The 22,642-nt window shown below is 39.0% G+C and overlaps 1 long non-coding RNA gene across 4 annotated transcripts in view; it reads left to right on the top strand.

Annotated features, from left to right (window-relative positions):
• The window catches only part of LOC113928907, a 134,848-nt gene extending 124,031 nt beyond the window's left edge, over positions 1 to 10,817 (top strand). For 3 of the 4 annotated variants that reach the window (XR_003522002.2, XR_003521997.2, XR_003521998.2), the window contains one exon: positions 9,108 to 10,817. This is a non-coding gene — a long non-coding RNA (uncharacterized LOC113928907). Of the gene's footprint in view, positions 1 to 2,889; positions 2,991 to 9,107 lie in introns of all 4 variants that reach the window. The other variant, XR_003522000.2, reaches the window with a different exon arrangement.
• Positions 10,818 to 22,642: the final 11,825 nt, after the last annotated feature.

The raw sequence follows: 22,642 nt of genomic DNA, 5'->3' as shown, positions 1-22,642 counted from the left end.
AAACCTGTATTATTATTTTTAATGGCTGCACAGTGTTCTTTAGTTTAAGTGGTCTTTAATAAACCATTCCTCAACTGCTGGCCATTTAGATCCTTTCACACTTCTGAGATTATAAATAGTGTTGCAGTGAATATGGTACTGTTTTTATTTTTGTGAACTTGTGCTAGTATTTCCGTAGGAAAGATTCTTAGAACTGGAATTGCTGGCTGTCTCATAAGATTTAATTGATTAGTAGTGATCAGAGACTCAGAATGGGGAGGATTTTGAGAGAGCTCAGAGTTTATCCAGGAAGGATGTTGTTTTCTTGCTCTGACTTTGAAAAGCTCAGAGAATGAGACTCCATATTCTCTCCAGTAATGCCTTCCAGTGACTTGAAATTGAAATAGACTGTAAAAGAAATAGTCATAGTTATAATGCTCTGGCCAAGAGAATCAAAAGTGAAAGTGAAAGACTGAATCCTGAGGTACTACTCTGGTGAGCCTGTTTTTCAAACCAACCAAGCAACACAAGATAGAGGATTATCAGAGTTATGGCAGTCTCAGATATTTGTATTAATTTCCATTCCTGTGGTAGGAAGTTTATACTTTTATACTTCATGTAGTGTAGCAATGGGAGATTAGTTCACTCTGGGTGTCCAGGACTGCAAACCTCTCCTTCAAAATGGCTCAGCACACCGACCCCCTTTAGCCTTGACTATCACCAGGAAGCACGGGGCCTGCTGAGTCTAACCAAACTACCAATGATCTTAAATCGGGTTCCACTACCCACCTCACAGCATTGGGCCTGAAAGACTAGGGGGGCTGTCTCTCATCTGGATTGTTTTGCTTCTATCCCAAGGCTATTTCTTTTGCCTTGAGAGAGCCATGTAACAGTTCATTTACAAGCTGACCTAAAGAAAACAAAACAAAACAAAACATGATGCAACCAGAGTAGCTTGCTTCAAGTAGCTCAGTCCAAAGCGGGTAGGGTTTGTTTGGAATCTTTGTAACACTGTGATGACCTAGGTGGGAAAATTCTGTGTATTAAGGACTTGACTCTCAGATCAGACATGTGCTTAACTGTCACAACTTGTACATTTTCCCCGTTCATGGTGCACATGGCAGCATGTCTTCATTAGAAACAAGTGCAGTGTGAGTAGCAAAGATGACCATGTTAAACATCCAGGAATTTTCACTTAATGTGCACATTTATGCAATGCTGCCGAAAGGACTAGGGCAGCCTGGCTATGTTAGATCATTTCCCTGCTCACCAAAGAGATTTGAAATGGACTTTTAATTATTATTGCCGATTTGCTATGGCTATATTCCTTAATATGAACATCTGATTAGGATTAATTTTCTTTAATTGATGAATAGGCACTTAAAATTGTAGAGTTGAATTTGTTGTTACATATTGGCATATGTGTGTACTGTATTGTTTTACTGGCATATGTATTATGATTTTTTTGCTGAAGTACAAATTACAGACACTTACCTGTTTTAGTTTTAAGGTCACTGTTCTTCCTTCCTTTACCTTTGTGTGGCTTTTTACCTTTGTTAATGGAGATAGAGGAGGGCTAAGTGACTATTAAACTCTTTTCTATATACAGTAAAACCCATTAATGTGGACCTCACTAAATTTGGAATATATGATAATGAGAGCAGGGCTGGGTTAAAGTTTACTTTTGCATTGTCTCTGAATTAAAGCTTTGCTGAGCTAATAAATAGTATTAAGTACAATTAAAGGGGGATGGCACTATTGTTTTATAAAGCAAGCTTTTCAAGCACTCTAGAGAAAGGCTTTGCAAGAGAGGTAAGGAGGTCGTGTGGGAAAAGGCATAGTGCAAGGACGGTGCCACTTTCTATCTATGTGACCTTGGGCAAATTACTTGGCTTTTCTGAGTATCTTTTCCATCACGTGTAAAAGGGAGATAGTTTACCTAATTCATGGGACTGCTGTGAGGATTAGATTAAATGTATAGAAAGTGTCTGATGTGAAGTACATACTCCATAAATGGCAGGTAGTAACTATCTTCCTAAAATAATTGGTGAGCTGATTTCAAACACTTCTCATTTCTTCACTAAAGCAGTATTCTTCCACACTTTAGAGTTTGTTAAGCTAATCTGAAGTATTGCTTTATCATTATTATTATTGATTGAAGGAAACACCCAGCAGTTTGATGTGGTGATAAAGAACATGAGCTTTGGAGCCCGGCAAACTCAAGTTTGAAAGTATTTTTGTAACTCATTAGCTACATGGACTTAGGCAAATTACTTAATATCTCTCAGGTTTTATTTTCTAATTTGTAAAAATGGGATGATAATACCTGCTCTAGGACTTTTATGAAGAATCAATGAGATAACGCATGTAAAGTGTTCAGCCTACTGATTTTCGTGTAGTCAACTCTCAAAACATCAGCTGTTGTTATTGTCATGATCTTTTGGACAACAGCCCATACTTTACACTTTTTATTAATTCAGACTCATCTTCTTCAATTCACCTAACTAACAAATTTCACTCTTGATATAATCCCCATTCTAGATGAGGATTTTAAGTGCATAAGTAAAAAGCTATAGAGAAGCAAAATGACTATATATAGGTAGGGCGAAAGAGGAAAGAATAATATTTTAAAAGTGGAAGCACAGGCCTGAAGTTAGACTTAAATTACTGAATAGTCAGTTTTGTGCATAATCTTTGTGTCCTTTGTGAGAGGTTATATATATATATGATAGAAAGTGTGGATTGGTCACCAGCTCTTATCATTCCCTGGAGAGAGTAGCAGTTAAGGCCATGTTCAGTTTTACTTTCATCTTGCGTTCCCCTGTATGTTTCACAGGCTGTATGGATGAGAAATGTAAGCACTATAATGTCCTGCATAGAGACTGTAATCTATCCTCCCCTTAATGACAGGCTTACACAGTTTGTCAAGATCCATCACCTTAACAGATCAGACTGAATTACTCCGATGACTGGCAAATGGGTGGCACTCGTGGAGAAGTGAAAGCAGCCAGGTGTGTGTGTTTATTAAGTGCTCTTCAATAGAAAAAAAATGTGTTTTACTGAAAACTCTCTCATTCATGCTATTTTTTTTCCCCGAGTTTATTCTTTCTTTATTGGTGGGAATGGGGGCAAGATTAGGTGTTGTTTACAGCTTTATTTTACCTGCACCATCCATGCTATTTTTGCAGAAGCAAGAAGTGCCCATCTTCCTTTGGGAAAACATAAGAATGATTTTTCTTGAGATTCTGAAATACTGCAATACACATTCACAACCCTAAACGTGTTATAAAAATCAGGGTTGTTTCCCCCTCACCCCCCGTCATCTGCATGCACAGTGGAACCTTGTAATAAAAACTAGAGGGAGCAGAACCATTAATGTTGGGGCTATGTGCCTTTGACTTTCCAGGGATGCCCAATTTAAGCAGATAATTTTTTAAAAACATTTTATTTATTTATTTGACAGAGAGAGAGATAGTAAGAGCAGGAACACAAGCAGAGGAAGTGTGAGTGGGAGAGGAAGAAGCCGATCCCCTGCCGAGCAGGGAGCCCAACTTGGGGCTTGATTCCAGGACCCTGGGATCATGACCTGAGCCAAAGGTAGATGCCTAGGGATTGAGCCACCCAGGTGCCCCTTAAGCAGATAATTTTTTAAAAGTAAAGTCAGTTATTAAGTTGACAGCCAATGGTTTAATGTATAAGAATTTTCATATAAATAAATTCACAAGTAAGAAAAAACCTTTTGTCAGACTAGGTTTTCCAAGATTTGGGTCAGAAAATGTGATCACTCTAATGCACACCATGTTGATTAGTTGCATTATTCAGATCTTTATTGGAAGAACCTAATGGTTAGTTGTTAAGGTATGGCATTATGTGTTGAGATTTGGCATATCAACAGGAACAGAAATAATAATTATTTTTTATTGAATTCTTTCTATGTGAAGACACTGTGCTAGAAGCTGGGGATATAGTGGGAAGCAAAAAAAAAAAAAAAAAAAAGGACAGTCTCATGTTGCTAACAACCTATGAGGTAGGTATAGACAGAAACAAATTCATAGAATTTAAAATAATTTATCCAAGTTTTGATAGGTAATAAGTGTCAGAGCTAGAATTACAGTGCTATATTTGCTACAGGGGCCTAGCGTATGTTTTGGTTAAGAGATTCCAAAATATAGTGGCTCAAACAAGCTAGGGGGAGCTCCCTGACATCCTGGAGATACCATATCAACCCTGGACTGCTTTTGCTTATACTGTTGAGTAAGGGAAAAGTAAACTTCTATCTTATTACTCAGCTATTCCTGGGTGTTGGCTTCATTCACATGTCCAAAGTACATAATCATTCTTGTCCTTTTTTAAAAGATTTTATTTACTTATTTGAGAGAGACAGAATGCGTGCGTGTGCACAAGCGGGGGCAGTTTGGAGGGGCAGAGGGAGAAGCCGACTCCCCACTGAGTGGGGAGCCTGACACAGGGCTTGATCCCAAAACCCTGGGATCATGACCTGAGCCGAAGGCAGTTGCTTAACCATCTGAGCCAGCCAGAGGCCCTTATAATCGTTCTTTGTAAAGGCATTTCCTAGATATTGCACTTCAAACTTCTACTCACATCCTACTAGCTATACCTATCTGCCAGGAAGGTCTGAACGTATATTTTTGTGGCCATGTACTTCTCAAAATTCAGGGGTTCTATTAATAAAGGAAAAAGGGGAGGATGGGATATTAGGGACAGTTGGCAGTCTCTGCATCCCATGCTAATTAACGACATTGTTTCAAAATGGAGTTTTGACCACAGACTTAGACAAGTGAAGAATGATCTCATGACTTTGGGATACGCCTACATCCATTATACATTTCTTTCCAAGTAGCATATCAAGGTTATATATATGTGTGTATATATATATACACACACACAAACACATGTATATAGCATGTGTATGATATATTTTAATTACTTAAATATAATATGTGAGACATCATGAATATTACATGATTCTTCAGTGGGCTCTGTTCATCTACAAATGCTAATTCAAAATTTCATAATACAAGAGGTCCACTGGCTTTAATCTTTGGCAGAAAGCCTTGCAAAATCCTTGGGATTTGTCTTGCTTGCATCCTCACTCAAAAAGATCTCAAACTCAAGAGATCTATGTTGTAAGAGATGAGTTCATAGAGAGATGGCTTTATAGAAATAAAATTGCTCTAAATTTAGTGAAGCATGTACTCAATACATAAATCATAAACAATCCTGACTCTGAACTTCAGAGTTTCTTAGAATTCTTGGTCAATTCTTTTATTTCTTTTTAATTTATTCTTTTTAAGTAGGTTCCAGGCCAACATGGGACTCAAACTCATGATCCTGAGATCATGCATGCCCTACTGACTGAGCCAGCCAGATGCCCCTTCTTGGTCTATACTGATAAAGTTTAGATATTTACTATAGAAAAATTAATTAACAAGGATTGGGAATATCTTTTGAGAAGGACCCACAGATCCTTACTTTGGTATCTTCTGGGTCCACAGGAGGAGATAAGCACAGAATAGACCTCAAGTACATATACATATACTCTTGTTACCTAGGTGCTGCCCAACCCCCAACCCCAAACCCTAATGCAGTCTCTGATGAACTCAGCTGTCCACATGGAGCTGCTTGGAAATATTGTGTCTTGCACACAGATAGATGTCCTTGGTCCTTTTTCCTGGGTCCAACTCTCTAGGTCCTACTTTACTAGTGGCTGGTTGAAGCAGGAGAAAAACAAGAAAAAGAAAGATAAAAGTTGAAGTTAGAGCTGGTCTAATTAGCTCACCCTAAGCCTTATCTTGGGTAAAGGTTATTGGGAAGCATCTCCTAAGTGGGAGGCAGTTCTAGACCTGTTTTACCTCACTGGCCACGTGGAAGTAGAGAGAAGCAATCTAAAGAGAGAGAATCCCAAGAGATGAACTCCAAAGAGGTCACAGCCTACAGAAGTCAAAACTTTAACCTTTTTTCTCCATACACCCAAAGCTCCAGCCCCTATTAAGAGGTTTAGTTGATTTCAGTAACTTGATTCAGTCTCCTTTCCTCTTTTCCTTCATGAGCATGGGTTTGGGGAGTGGAGTAAGGTTGGGGAGAAGCAGAAGTGGAACTTTGCTCTAGAAGGCACTATAACGAATACAGGACATGGCCTTTATCCCAGTTTTCAAAGAACTAATTGTCTGGGGAGCTAATGTATAGGAAACATTTAGTGAAAACTGAAGTACTTGAACTATGTGTTATTGATTACTCCAGAAGAATCCAGATAAGGGATAAGTCACTGTGGATTTGTTTCTTGGGGAAGACTTTCTAGATCATGTCACAAGTGAGGTGCCAAAGTTTAAAGGAACTAATTAAGAAGGCAGAAAAGAGGGAGTGAAAAAAGATTCATAATGAGCTTAGAGGTCAGTGAACCTATGTGCCAGAAGCAGAGACTTCCTTTTGGAGACTAGGGAATGAAGTGGAATAGGAAAGTGGGATACTTCAAGAATCAGGCAGGGGTTAAGTTGTAGGTAGTCAGGTAAGATTTTTTTTTTTTTAACTAAGTTAATGTTAATTCTTTAAGTTTTTATGGAATGAAGGGAGGATAAATTAATAAATTGCTGACTGACTGAATGAATAAATAAATTATAAAGACATTGTAGATATTACAAAAACTAGCCTCTTATGTAGAATTTGTCTAGGCTGGGAATATGGGGTTCCTACGCAGGATCTCAGCAACATAGGTTGCCAGGGAACAAGAGAAGTCAAGACTAGGTGTTATCAGGGATTGGGAGCCTGGCTGCACTAGGGCTAGCCAGCAGTCTAGGCCTCAGTGAACAAGAGGAAGTGTTGGATCTGAGGAGATCCAATTCATCAGGAGATCTGGTTAACTAGAATATAGATAGCAGGTGAGATTGCATCAGGAATGGTGGTGCCATGGAAGTTGGGCAATCTCATCATAGCTGGATTCCAGCTGGCAGCTGGAGTTCTGGAATAGAATCTGGGGAAAGGTAGTGTCAGGGCCCTAGTCAAGCAGATTGAAGTTCAGGGCAAGGCACAAGGTCTTGAAGGAGAAAGGAAACCTAGTCAGGGCAAAAGCCAGTTCTGGAGATTGAGCCAACATGTGTGGAGTTAGGGAAATGGAGGAACGATGATGAAGCCGTGCAGAGTAAACTCAGTGTGATTCAGTGCATTTGTGGCCAAGAAAGGAATACCATTCCTGCTATGTGGTGGGCTGAGGTTGCTTCTCTTTTGCCTGCCTGATGAAGATGCACTGAAGGTCACAGATGTGCTGAGCCTCTTAAGTAGATCCTTCAGGGGCCCCACCTCAGATGGAACCTCGAATGAATGGCTGAAGTGGAGGCCCTGTGGAGGTAGCATCACTTGGAAGGAGTGGAGACTACAGCATAGGAGACGTAGGCATAGCTAGGAGCCTGTCATAGTCCAGGCTGAGGAGAACAGGCCTTGTCAAAGGGGTGGGGAGGATTTAGTAGAAATTCAGAAGAAAAGGGGGCTGCAAAAGACATTTCAAATTAAGAAGAGGCGTCAGTGACAAGTTTGATATAATGGATAGAGAAGGAAGAACCTAAAACAATTCCAGGTCAATTTTAAATGCTTGTGTAGTATGACATTTTTGTTCATGAGCTGAAGGGTGTTGTATTTTTTTTTTTTTTAAACCAAACCAATTGTATTTGACAAAAGACAACAACATAAGTTACTTACAGCAGTGTTTTGCTCAAATAATTCAGTGGGATAACTGTGCTGCTTCTCCAGGTTTATCTCACAACCAAACCAAGCAGAGGCTGCCCCATCTGCAGCCTCCCCATCTTGCACAAGGGGGGAATGCCAACCAGAATTCAGCAGCATGGCTCCCTCACCGCTCACCACCTCTACTGCTCAGTGTACCATGGGAAGGAAAAGTCCTACTCCACTTCAGTACACTTCCAGGATCCCCTGCTGTAGGCATCTTCCTACACTCACACCAGACCTGGGCTCACAGACATGGGTGGGATAGAAGAGGCTGGGCAAACAAGATTCAAGATTCAAGATTAGTTGAAGCTCCTGTGTTCTTTCTTTCCAAGCTGGGCCTCAGCAGGGTGAGGATCCCTGATCCCCTGAGACAGGCAAGGAGGGGGTGGGGTGGCAAAAGAGAGAGCCTAGGAAACTTGCCCACTCACAGAGAGCAAAGTTCCCTCTCCTTAAATAACCAACCCCCGTTCCCACAGCAATAGGTAGGCCAAGCCACTGAGAACTCGGATAGAGCTGAAGGGCATTTTAAACACATATACTTTTGGCCTGTTTTTTTAAAAACCCAAATAAATAAAGTAAATTAATAAATAAGTGTGTCAAGGCCAAGCTTACTTGTGAGTTTGTTGGCTTTAAATCTCAATTGCCGTGGGTCTGCAGTGAGACATTTCAGAGAGAAAGAGCCCTTGAGCATGTGAATGAATAGAAATGTTTTTTGCCAAGATGCTTTTCTTTCCTGTTCTAAGATGGTATTAGTAGTGTACATGTACATGACATGAGTATGACTGAAAAGCCTCAGGTGGGGCCTACCTGTATCTGTCTGTGTTGCTCTCACGGGGCTTCGGTTGCTGGAGGTGATGTTTGAAGGGATTATGAGTCCCTCTTTTACTCACCTGGTTAGTTCAGAGCCTTTGCTGACTGAAGAGTGCTCCTGCCTGGCCAGATTGCTTCACTACAGGAGGCTGTCTGCATCTGGTGGTTCCCAGCCAGCAGCTTTGCGGCACCACGATGGGATACAGGCATGGACTTTACTCTTCAGGAAGGGATAGGGCTTGGAACTTTGGGAGGGGTTTTATTCCTGTCTATGGAGCTGAGGAAAGAAAATACAGATTCCTTACCTGGACAGGGAAACTTTGTTTTCAAAATGTACAGACACCTGGTGTTTCTGATTTTATTGGGCTTGGATCTGCATCTGGGGTGGCATGGATTTCAAAGTCATTATTTAAGGTAGGGAAACAAAACTTGAACCAACATGCTTACCATAAAAGATCCTGGTTGTATTGAAAGGTTGAGCTAAACAATTTTAGTGATCAGCGGGAGACCAACAGTTGTACTTCTGAAAAGTTGTTCTTAGAAAGGCTTGGATTAATAATTTGTTTCCATTTTGTTCACAGATGTACTGTCTGTAGGACAGGGGTAGACTGAATACCTGCTTCACTGACTACCTGCTTCACAGCACCTTTCACATTTTCTTGTTGGAAAGACAACCGTTGGAGAATCATCTTGTTACCATCAGCAAAAAGGCAAACAAATCAAGACATTAAGAATGCCACCGTGGCCGACAGTTAACGATGCCAGTGTTACACAAGCTTCAGCAAAGTTTTCAAGACAGTGTGCCTCACTAGCCGGAAATCAGGGAAATCAGGGAAATCAGGGAAATCAGGGAAGACTGAACCTATCCTTTTTGTCTCAGCTGTTTCTTAAACCTGTGCAAGCCCTCCAGATGAGTGAGGGTTGAAACCTGCATTGCCTTTTCAACTTAATTGAGTACTTACCATGGGTGGATCACTGCACAAAATAGGGGAGGGAAAATGAGGGAGACAAGTAAGTTGTGTTTCCTGCCTTCAATGGATTTACAATTAGTTTCAGGACCCTTTTTTTTTTTCTTCTGCTCTTAATTAAGTGTGTTTCTAAGATAGAAAACAAATGAATGCATAAGTGTATTCTACAAGTATTTTAAATCCCTTTAATAAAAAACAAAACAAAACAATCTAATGTGGGCAACTCAGGACATCTTAATTCCATTTTTTTTGGACTTTGATAGGTAGGATTTATTTTATTGATTCTGTAAATATTTGGTAGACTTTAGAGATATTAACACATTAGAGTTGGAATTAATTGAATTAAATTCTTTTTTCCCTCCTAGGTGTAGATTGTCTGTTGAAAAAATATATTGTGTTTGTACATTTCTTGCAGAGTGAGTAGGTGAATTACATCTTTTGTCTCTATAGGCCTCTACCTTCTGTGCCCTAGGAGCCTGACATCCTGTGTGAGTTATTAGTGTGGGGAAGGGGAAGATTTGGGTCAAACTTGGAAATATTGTTCATGGAGCCAAGATAGGGCAGAGATAGGAGCAAAACAGACCCAGGCAATGACTCCGTCAGAAAATTTGGCTATTTCAGTATTCATGTTTTGTCCTCTATGCTCCAAAATTACTGTATGGTGTTTTTTGAAAAACTTATTTCTGATCTGGGTATAAGTCATGATTTTTCCAGTGTGAAGACACAAAAATGACTATAGATACTAGACATATTATGTAGTGTTTGTAACACATTTTAGTATGTATGAAGTAACGATAGACATGTCTTTGTCTTGAGTAGTGTCCATCTGAATGGAAAATGTGCCAGCTTTTTTTTTTTAAATATCATCGACAGACTTCTTAATTAAGCTGCCAATAATACTGCCAACAGCACTGCGCATCATTTGAGAAATGAATTGTGAAGTGCTGTTTCCCTCTTATGTTGCCCCATATAAAATGGACTTAAAGTGTTCTTTGAATGGGACATATATTGCTCCCTAAAGAATTTGATGAGAATTCTCATACCTTCCCTTTTTACTTAATTTCCAAAAGCCTTTATTTTGCTGCTCGGTAAAGAATCGTTCTAATGACTTTAATTATATGATCCATCCTTAGTAGGATGAATCGTGCTGCCCCGAAACTCCAATGGTGTTACTGGTTATTCATTAATCTGAGTTCCAAAACCATATTGTACTAAATTGTAGACATTTATTTCCTGTTCTGGGAAATTTTTTGGAGGGACCATCTCTGTGTTCCTGGACCTAGCACAGTGCCTGGTGCATAATAGGTATGTTTGAGTAAACACTTGGTGATCAAATCATGTAAAGTAGCTTTTTTTCTATGGTTCCTAAGGCTCTATAAAAGACAGAGGGGTCTTGCTAACAGAGTAGCACCTTCATCGGTTTACAGTCAATCTAGTTAGAGTAAGTCCAAATTAACCAGATTTATTATATTCAGTCTAGTCCACTGGGCTTCTTAATGGGTGTCTTGGATTCATCAGTTTAGCCCTGTGATTTGTACTAACATCCACTCTGCTTCCCCTGGCCCTTGGCCAGCTCCATAGGGGTGGGCCTTTGGGGGGGCTGTTCTGCTTCTCCTCCTCTGGCTTGTCTACCACTAGAAGAGCAATCACTCTAGTCACTGGGTATTCACGACATGCCAGGCGCTGAGCTAAGTGTTTTACACATATCCTCTCACTTAATTATCTCATTTAAACCTTACAGCAACCATTTGAAGTAGGTATTATCTACTGCAGAGATATGTATATATCTTGCTTAAGTCATAGGGATCTAAATCCAGATCTCTTAGATTCTAAAGCCTGAACTATTAACCTCTCCCCTCGGTTGCATCCCAGGAGAAATTTCCAGTGCCTGGTGGTGTGGGGGCAGATCAAATCTGGATGTAGTCCAGATTCATTTCATTTAGTATTCCCAAACAGCAAACTGTCTAACAGATAAAACCCAGCAAATCACAGTTGTTTTGAGAAAGGGGGAGGGAAGAGCAATTGGGAGAAAGCAAAGTTGGAGACAAACCAATTTGAGTCAAACCTTTAGCCTTTATCTCATAATGCCTTTTTTTTTAACTTTCTTTTTTTAACATGGCCTGACACCATGTGATAAATCAAAGCCTGACGTAATTGACCCAGAATTGATCCCCAAATGTCTTTTGGGGGAACATGCTTTAACTCTCGTTGTTGATTCTGAGGAATAATTGCCACCCTAGAAAGGTAATTACATATGCCATTGTTTATACACATAATAGGCTCAGAATGCATATTCTGCACAGAGGGAAAGAGAATCCTGCTTGCACATTAGGGGTGTGTGCTATGTATTGTGTCAGAATGCCACAAATAGCATTTGAACTGCTCCCTATTACTGTTTATTTCCCTAACGTGTGTGTGCGCATGTGTGTGTGTGCATGTGTAAGGGTGAGGTTAGGAGTGAGGAAGGAGATGGGCCATGGGAGGCTGTTTGTTGAGCTGAGTGACAGTGGTTTGCTTTTCCTTAATTTTTTAGTTTACCAAAACATCTTCTGGATCTGATTCATTTAGCTTGGTCTGGTAAAAGGACTTTTTTCTTCCTGCTTGGCATATGCTTATTAATGAGTTCTCATATTTCTTTCCATCAAACGCTGTTTACTTTGAGGAAATATAAAGTGAGAATCATTCTCCACAACATCCTCCTAAATGCCATGGTTTTTGACCACCCCTTTAAGTACACCAAATAGTCAGCTAAAATGGTAGCTAGTGCCTTTCCTCTCACTGTGCTTTCTGGTAAAACATAAATGAGATTTAAACCACAAATGAGCAATTAAAGCACTTCATGCCTTTTGCCTTTAGCCATAAGACAGTAGTTATCCTAAGTAAATATAACAAATAGGCTATTTTGTGGTTGTCTAACCCTAGCAATATATATATACATATTTAAATCAAAGCCTTAAAAAAATGTTATGACTTTTGATAGTACTGCCCAATGAAAAGAATACATATGTATTCCAATATGGAACTGAGCATTATTTGAGGCCAAAGCAATTCATCCTGGGCTATTCTCTGCTGCAGTGTCCAGCAAATTGCATGACCTACTTGTTAGACTTGACAATAGTGTTTTACCTAACAAAGGCCTCTGCAGCTCTGAGCAGCAGTGGAATGTCAGAATGAGCACATTTCACACACAGATGTGCAGCCATAATAGCCTCTAAGAAGGGAGCTAAGGGTGGGGGTTGGGTGCTTGGAGTGGGTGGTGTGTGAGTGTGTAGTTTGCGGGCCAACGGGAGAAGGAGGCCAACAGTTAGCAGTAGGGACATGGCCCTACTGACCACATTTAATCAGCGCTCTGTAAACAATTCAACATTTTCATTGTTCTCTAAAAACTAATAAAGAGAAACAAGCACTTTTCATTCATCTTGAAGTAATTTTCTGTCAGGTTGGAGCCCCTCGTGGCCTCCAGCTTGTGCAATGCTAGCTATGTGATACAACAACTATTGCAATTTATTTTACAAACTCTGGTCATTCACATGTCAGTTAGTGTTCACCAAGCCGGCATCTGAAATTGTGCAGTTAACGAGTTTTACAACATTTCTATCAAGAGAAACTGTTTAGCATAACTGACTCTTAAGGAGTTATTATACCTCTAAAAATCCATTTTAAGGGGCATTATTTAAATAAAATAGAAAAACGGTTCACTGCCTTTTAAAGGGGCTACAAAAAAAGTCCATCAGCTCCAGTGCAGTAATCCTCAGCTTAAAGCACTCTTGAGAGTACTTCTGGGAATTGTCAGCATAATGAAATGTTTTGTGAAATGTCCAGATAGATTCCTCTACTCAACAATTTTACTGCACCATATTTATTTTCCTTCCAGTTTTTAAAGAAGTGAATTACTTTTTGAGAGGATGACTCTGTGTTGTGTAGATTAACTGAGCACGTTATTACCCAGGTTGTAGCAGAAGTGATGGTTCTGTTTGCAGTGTTACCCATATGCATCTGCAGCTGGGGGCAAAGAAGAGAAAGGCAGCTTTCTCCCCTTAGTGTGTTAGCTCCAAAAGAGTTACATCATCCTGAGGCCTACAGATTTTGTATTTTCCTCATGCCACGTTTCCTCAGACTTTTAAACAACTTTGGTACACAATGGCCCCTATAAATATTTTCTTTAAACTTTAAAAAATGGACTCTGTTTTCTTACCCTAAATACAAATGCAGGAAAGCCCATATACACTTGTACATTGGCACATGCATAATGATGCATATCATTTGAATCTGGCCCATTTCAATATGAGATGCTATTGAACATTTTACTTAAAGAACAGTAGATTCCTCACATTAACTGAGATGGCCAATGACCCCAAACCAATTAATGGAGAGAGCCCATAATAGAGCACTATATAGCATAGCAGCAAGTTCATTTAGCATATTATATTACCTAACAGGAGTAGAAGCCACCACTTGTAATGTAAATGGCTTAATGGTTCTTTCTATAGTGAGCGAGGCCAGGAGAAAAATTATATTCTGCTGTAACAAGAGATACTCCACATTCCTAGGAGGTGTATCTGTAACAGGGCACATTTTCATTTTGCAACAAATGGTCCCCTAATCTCATAGACTGATGTTTGTGCACATGACTTCAATTTTCTGAGGGAGACAAGCAGGTGTTCTTGTGCCTGTTAGCTGTATCTGCCCATAAGAAGCACAGTAACATCCATGAGCCAAATACAATTTGACATAATTCATACCTTTATTACCTCCTACAGAATGATATTATTTCATGCTGGCACATTAATGTTTCCAGCACGATACTGTCATTCCTGGAAATTTTACCTTTTGAAGTTCAAATATTGAAGAATGAATTTTAAAATTCTCTAAGTGCCTTAAGTTTGGGGGAAAATGCAGCTTATTCCAAGGTCAACTTTTTTACTCTTTTTTGGTATTTGATGACACTATAGATAATGTTCAGATAATGGGAAAGATCATATCTGAAAACTCTCACCTCTTCTTGACCAAAGAGCTTGTTCCTCTTCTCTTCCCATTTTTGCAAGTAATATTTCAACAGCTTCTCATGTCATACTTACTTCACTGTTATTTGTTCCTCTAGTGAGGCAAATTCAGATGTTGACCCAAAATGTTTAAATGATGGCAGCTTGAATCCGTTTGATGTAGTAAAGTTTCCTGTTGCTGCCATAACAAATTACCACAACTTTAGTGGCTTGAAGTAATACAAGTTTATTGGCATACAGTTCTGTAGTTCAGAGGTCTCACTGGGCTAAAGTCACTTGTTGACAAAGCTGCGTTCCTTCTGGAGGCTCTAGGGGAGTATCCTTTCCCTTGCCTTTTCCAACTTCTAGAGACTGCCTGCTTTCCTTGACGCATGGCCTCTTCCTCCATCTTCAAAACTAGCAGTGGTGAGCCGAATCCTCCTCACATGGCAGCAGTCTGACTCTTTTCCATTGTCACCTTTCTCTTTCACTGACTGCAGCTGGAAAATATTCTGTACCTTTGAGGAATCATGTGATTAGATTGGGCCTACCCAGATAATCCAGGATAATCTCTCAACCTCAAGGTCCATATCCTAAAACACATCTTCAAAATCTCTTTTGCCATGCAAGATATAATATTTACAGGTTCTGGAGAATGGAACTTGGACATCTTTAAGTGGGGTGTGGGGTTGATGGCATTAATCTGCCTACCACATGGAGTCTCTGAGTTCTTTCCCGTACCAGTATTTGGAGAGTTAATTGCAGTTCCTAGGAGTCTCCAAACTTCAAAATCATGCATGAAAATAGTTTGAAAATTTCAGTTATGTACCCCAGTATATGTACATTTCCTTCTAAACCTCCATTATCTATATTAATAGTATATATACTATTAGTAAAGCTTCATTTCTTTTTAGTATATAAATAAATAAAAACAAATCTTCTAATGGTTTCTTTGCACCTCAGTGCCTCATCTTGTATGCCCCCAGGGCTTTGTGCCCCTAATTTTGGAGGAGAAGGAGGAAAGAATGAAGTTTGGTTTAACTTGTGTCAATGTGGCTCTTTATTCTTTCAGAAATGGAAGTCTTCAAAGTGAGGAAGGGACTACAGAGACTTTTTGGTAGTCTCTGGTCGTTTTTGGAAGTGAGGAGTTGCAGAGTATAACAGTGTGGAATGTAACATACCCAAAACTATCCTGAAAGTTGAAACCTGTCAATTACAGAATTATAAGACATATGCCATTTTATAAAAGACTAGAAAGAGATTGTTCACCAAAAGCTCTAGAATAAGACTGCATCTCGTCAAACAGCTACTCATGTCAGTTCAGTTGAAAATCCCAAGAAGCCAATTGCTCAATGACCATTTTAAACACTAGTGGCAAGGTCCATGTAAAACTGAGCTGAGAGAAAGGGTGATTCTGCTAAGTTCATTTTAAATCATAGTTTTCGACTTTGAAAACATCTATATCACACCAGCCACTCTTGATCTCCATGCCATATGGGCTTATGACAACATAGGAAAACCAGAAATTGTGACACAAGGGGACTTTGTTAAATCCCCTTGTGTTAAAATGTGAGATGTTTTTAGAGCAGTCACCCTCAAAAAATGGGATCTTGCTAAGATATGCTGACACACCTCTGAAATAAAAAAGAACTTCTGCTGGCAAATTAAAGTAGGTTGCCACAAAAATGTACGTCAATTAGGAAACAAGTCAGTGAGTGTTTGCCAACTGCCATAAGTGTCCCAGAAGCAGTCTGGGCAGTATATTTTTGTTTAATTTTTTCTAGGCACTTCCATTCTCTTTCTGAAAGGTGGTCAGGTAGTCTTCTTAAATCCTTCACTGATAGTTTCCATCAGTGACATCTCAAAATGTAACTGATAACATGTCAATGATTACTGTACAAAGAAACATTAGAGTGAAATTTCCCCATTGAAACCCAATACAGGGATTAGCCACAATAGGGAATCTGTTTTATTTGCATTTAATTGTACCTTCACACTATTATCTCCCATGTTTTAGTTTCAGGAAATGTGGTCTCAGGCTATTATAACCACATTTCATGCTGCTGTTGTACTGTTATTTGATCTCTATGGTTGGAAGTGACTTATGGAAAAAAATAAAGCTAGCATACTTTATTTTAATTATACCAGTGCAATGTCTAAATAAAACATGTACTTTATATTTAATGTGGAGCACAGATTAACAGTTTTATGGGACATAAAATCTATCTATATCATTTTCTATTTACACATCAGTTATATATCTTTCTCTGAGCAAAACAGATGCGTATGGTGTGAAAACAAGGAAGGAGAGTATCGAAGTTACAATCACATGGGCAGTAAATAACATCTTAATTGGTCTGGAATGCTGGAGTTTGATTTTTTTTCCGCCTGGATTTTATTTATTGATCTCTATAGCTTATTTATCTTTCCAGTGATTTGTACAAGTCTATCTCCTTTCCTCAATAAGCCAATGTATGGTGGTTTTTATGTTGCACATCCCATCTGGGGAAACGGTCTAGTGAGAGAAGTGCAGTTGCTCCTGGAAAAGCCGTTATTTAAAAGCTTTTGTAGAGGTAAGGCAACTTCTTAGTTTTTACACTTTGTCTTCTGGAAAAAAGGAAAGAAGAAGTGCAGCTATTAGGAAGTTGCCACCCAATGTATGTTTCAACACTTCTCTTCTCTCCCTTGTTTGGCAGCAGCAAGAAAACAAAGAAGGGTTTAGTGTACACTGGGAGATGTCTTTTAAATGTTCCCGTACACGATTTAGCTCCTAGTGAGGTTAGCAGACAGGAATGGATTATGTATATCTCATACATAATCTGTAAACCTTGAGTTTTCCTCCGTATGCCTTTCTGCAGTTCCAGTCCTAATATCTTCTTAAACAGCTCGTTAGGATAAACTACACTTCAAATGACACGTTATGCCCCATAGTGCGGTTGAGAACTGGCAAATGTAACCATTCTCAGGAAAGCTAGTTGGCAAAAAGTCCAACCCTTTTCCTAGCAGAGAGCTATCCACAGTTGAAGTGAACCCTGGAAAATTAGTCCTTTTTTCCCCTCTGATATCAATGATCCCCTTGTTCATCAAAATCAGCGCTTCCAAGTGTTTGTCTTGATTCTGTTTGGTTGTCTTGATCTCACAGAATATTAGAAAAGTGCTCTGAAAGATTTCCTCTGTTGATAGCTGAGGGAAAAGCAAGTTTACAGATGGCAATGCTATACTTATACTATGCAAGTGATGCTTTACAAAGTGATTCTGTAAACATATTCCAAGGAAGAGACTCTGCTATCCCATCTTCACCCCAATATAACCTTAACTGCTTTAAAATGAGCTAATGAAAATTTGGGGCAGGTCTTTTAGAGAATGCATTTGCATTTGACATAATTAGTGGTAGGCAGATCTCACTACATCCAGAGGGAATCTCAAGACAACTGCTTGGCCGGCTATTAGTGCTTAATTTCTGAATGTCAAACCCTGCACATCTTAATTTCTAGAGAATAAGCTCAATTGAACTTGCTCCCCAGTTATGCAAAAACTGCTCAGATAAAACCAAGTGGACACCAATGTAATGAATGTGGTTATTAAATTGTTTCAATTGAAAGAACCCTATTCTTACACCATCATAATGGGAACAATTTATCCCCACTGATCGGGCTGTCTCTCTCTTTCTCTCTCTTGCTCTCTCTTTTTCTGAGCTCTCTTTGATCTTGAAGCATATTGCAGTGGTGTGTCCTATTCAAAAGCGAAACTGGGGCAATTTTAATGCTTTTGTACCTTACCAGTGCTCTATTTTTTCACTGTTTAAAAATAGCTGTTAATTATAAGTGCAGTTTAAATGTCTCAAGTGACCCAGAAATGCAGGTTGGAATGAGACAGATTGTGTGTCTCATATAAAACAGATGTACTCTCACAGAGCATTCTGAATTCAGCCTTCCCTCTGTATCCTTCTCTTGGGTTATTTCAATCAGGTATTGAGCTGGTCTAGCGCTGTGCTATAAAATCCCACACATTTGAAGTGGAAAAAAAAAAAACCAACCCGAATCTCTCTCTCTCTCTCTCTCTTTGCCCCATAAAGAACCTCTTGTATATCAGTCCCTACCATGTGGGTGAATATGGTGCTTTTGGTGTTAGATAATGGGACAAGGGCCACTTTCCTGGCCTGGAAGACCATATGATTTTCTAGAGCCCCACTTTGCTGGTCTCTTGTGTGGCTTAAAAAGGACCTCCTTGAGGTCCTTCTTCAGCTTGGTTCAATAGTGCCTGAGGACAAGTTAATCTGTTAGTTTTCAAAAATCCTTGATTCTTCACTGGTTTCAGAAGCTTGTGTTTTTAGCTTCTTGCTAACTAACACTTTGATGCTAGAGATGGTTACACTGCTGGTGATGTTTCGGGGATGAAGGCTTTAACATGCAATGTGCTAACTCGGTAAAATCATACTATTCATTTATTCTGCTACAGTCTGGACAAATCTGGTGCTTACCTAATTATATGTGCTTGTATTTAGCAGGTTTGAAGATGTTCCTATTTAGTGAAGTTACAAGAAGTGATTTCAAAAGGTGAATTTAAGATAAAGTACATTCCAGTGGTTTGATGATCTTTTCCAAGTTTCTTAAAAACTTTGGTACACATCCCAAAGCCACATGAATCTGAACATTTGGACACTGAGGGAATTCAAGACTCATCCCCTCCTCCACTTGGATTGAAACCCATGCTTATCTTCCTTGCTGTCAGGATGGAAACATGTCTCAGAAGGAGGAAGGCAGTTTATATGTACGTTGGCTACCTATCTGCTACCTGTCAACAGAAGAGTTCTTCATTGCCCTGAACATAGTCATGGTGTGGGCTTAGGGACCGGTTCTTTAAGTTCTTTCTAGAAAAGTTGTAGACATTTTAGTCAAGTTCTAAATGAAGGCACTGGTTTGAACATTTTTTATAGCTAATTTTCCAAATCAGTAATTCTAATTTAATTGATTGATTTGACTCTAATATAATCATTCTATTTCTGATCATTCTAATTTGTTTGCTAAGATTTATTCCACTTGGTGTTTATTGTCTTGTAAATGACAGTCTAAACCACTCGAGTTATGGTCTCAAGCCAAGTTGGTGGTTTATTTTCAGGAAGAGGGAAAGGTATGGCCTCAGGTAACTTTAAGAGAATCTATGTCATGCAGAGTTGGTGCTGAAAACAAATTCAGAAAAAAATTCTTTAAATCCATATCTTATAAAAATGTTACACTTAATGAGATATATTTATATTGTTATTTGAAGAGAAATGACAGCGTATTTATAGACACAATAACCATGGCCATGAGGGACCGATGAAGCTAAGCTTGCTGTGTCTCTTCTTCATGTGACTAAAATGTTGCTCCATCTGGTACCTGACTGCATTGTGTTTTCCTTGGCAACTCAAATACTAAGATGCCTTGGGCAGCAATGGTCTGACTTCACCTCTTGGTGATAGGCAACAGATGCCCCTTCTCCATAAGAACAAATTATTGTACAAGGTATATGGGTTTGGAAATGTCTTCGGTCCTTTGTTTCTAATCAGCCTATTGGTAGAAATGGAAAAGACTGGTGTCTTTCTGGGGACATTGATAGCTGTTGATTGTGGAATTGAATGGGCATTGGGACTCTGAAATCCAGATCTGGATAAATGTCTGGATTGATGGTAGATGCAAGGATGGGTTGGACTCTGGGTAAAACCTGGTTTTGAGAGATCAGCAGGCTGGAATGGGAATGTCCTAGTTCTGAAAGCCAGGTATTAGAACTATCCGTGGGAGTGCCAAAAAAAATGAGGATAAGAGCAAGCAGTGAGCTGGAAGCCAGGTAGACATTAAGACAAGGGGAGCCTCCAATTCCAGATGTCCAAATGAGGAAGTAGTCCAAAACTAGGCAATTGCCAGCAACCAGTCACCTGGGGAGCTGAGGAAGAATGGCCAAAGAGCAAGAGCACAGGTATGAGAGCTTGGAAACAAAAAGGATGACAGATGAGGCAGCTTTCTGACTTCAGGTGCCAGAGCGGGGGCGGGGGACCTCAGTCAGATACACAGGTGGAGCAAACACAGGAGGGAATTGGATTCTGGCTTTGCCGAAGCGACCGCCGACTTCTGGTAGACAGCTGTTGAAGATTGGTGTGTCTCAGGAGTCTGCAGGACCTATTTACTAGCTTTTTTCTCTGAGTCCTGAACCCTGTCTCCCTGACAGTTCTTGACCTCCAACTCCCTCAGAAATTTTCCAGTAATAACCTGGTTCAAGCCTGATTTCAGATAAGGCATCTCATATAAAGGCAGGAAAGCTCTATACCAAAATATTTACAAAGGCTATGGGTGATTATGGGTGTTCTTAATTTTCTTTCTCTTAATTTGTATGTATTCTGTACAGTGATCCCTTATTACCTTTGTAAGAATTGAAAATATAAGTGAGTCTCCTTTCAAAATTTGGTGTTTTTCTCAGTTTTATTGAGATATACTCAAATAATAACATTGTATAATTTTAAGGTGTACAACATAATGATTTAATTTATGTGTATATTGTGAAATGGTTACCACAACAAGTTTAGTTAACATCCTTCACTTCATGTAGTAATAGAATTTTTTTCTTGTGATGAGAACTTTTAGTAACTTTCAAATGTATAGTATTGTTAATTATGTCACCGTGCTATACATTATATCCCCAGAATTTATTTATATTATAACTGGAAGTTTGTGCCTTTTGACCATCTACACTCTAATCCCTCACCCCTCATACCCTATCCCTGGCAACCACCAGTCTGTTCTCGGTTTCCAAGAGTTCAGTCTTTTTTTTTTTTTTTTTTTTTGGATTCCATATATAAGTGAGATCAAACAGTATTTGTCTTTGACTGAATTCACTTGGAATAATGCCCTCAAGGTCCATCCACATTGTTAAATGGCAAGATTTTCCTCTTTTTTAAAATGGCTGAATGATATTTCATTATATATATATATTCATTATATATATATATATATACACATTTCCTTTATCCATCTCTTGATACACACTTAGATTGTTTCCATGTCTTAGCTACTGTAAGTAAAGCTGCTATGAACATTAGGGTGCAGATATTTCTTTGGGATACTGATTTCATTTCCTTTGACTATATACCCAGAAGTGGAATTGCTGGATCATATGGTAGTTCTGTTTTTAATTTTTTAAGGAATCTCCATACTGTTTTTCACAGTGGCTGCACCAGTTTACATTCCCACCAACAGTGTACACGGGTTCCCTTTTCTCAACATCCTCACTAACACTTATTATCTCTTATGTTTTTGATGATAGTCATTCTCAGAGGTGTAAGGTAATATCTCATTGTGGTTTCGATTTGCATTTTCCTAACAATTAGTGATGTTGAGCATCTTTTCAGGTGCCTGTTGACATCTGCATATCTTCTTTGGAAAATGTCTATTGAGATCCTCTGCTCATTTTTAAATTGGATTATTTGTTTTTTTTTCTATTCAGTTGTATGAGTTCCTTAATTATTTTAGATATAAGCCCCTTATCAGATGTGTGGTTTGCACATACCTTCTTCCATTCTGTAGGTTGCCAGTTCATTTTGTTGATTCTTTTTTTTTTTTTTTTTGCTTTGCAGAAGCTATTTAGTTTGATATAGTCCAATTTACTTATTTTTGATTCTGTTGGTTGTGTTGTATCCAAAAAATCATTGCCAAGGCCAACGTCAAGAAGCTTTTTCCCTATGTTGTTTTTTTTAGGAGTTTTATGGTTTGGGTCTTACATTTAAGTCTTTAATCCATTTCAAGTTCTTTGTGAGTGGTATAAGATAGGGGTCTAGTTTCATCCTTTTACATGTGAATATCAAATTTTCCCAGCACCGTCAATGAAGAAACTCTTTTCTCCACTGAATATTCTTGGCTCTCTTGTCAAATATTAGTTTACCATATATGTATGGATTTATTTCTGGGCTCTTGATTCTATCCCATCAATCTGTATCTGTTTTTAATGCCAGTACCATACTGTTCTGATTACTACAGCTTTGAATAGAGTTTGAAGTCAGGACATGTGATGCCTCTAGCTTTGTTGTTTCTCAGGATTACTTTGGCTGTTCGGGGTCTTTTGTGGTTCCATACAAATTTTAGGACTTTTTTTTCTATAAATTAATTTCTTAGATGACATAGTATAAATAGTTAGCAT

The sequence above is a fragment of the Zalophus californianus genome, chromosome 5, assembly GCF_009762305.2.
Source record: "Zalophus californianus isolate mZalCal1 chromosome 5, mZalCal1.pri.v2, whole genome shotgun sequence".
NCBI lineage: Eukaryota > Metazoa > Chordata > Mammalia > Carnivora > Otariidae > Zalophus > Zalophus californianus.
The sequence above is the reverse complement of the archived record's forward strand: the minus strand, read 5'-3'. Positions and strand labels throughout refer to the sequence as shown.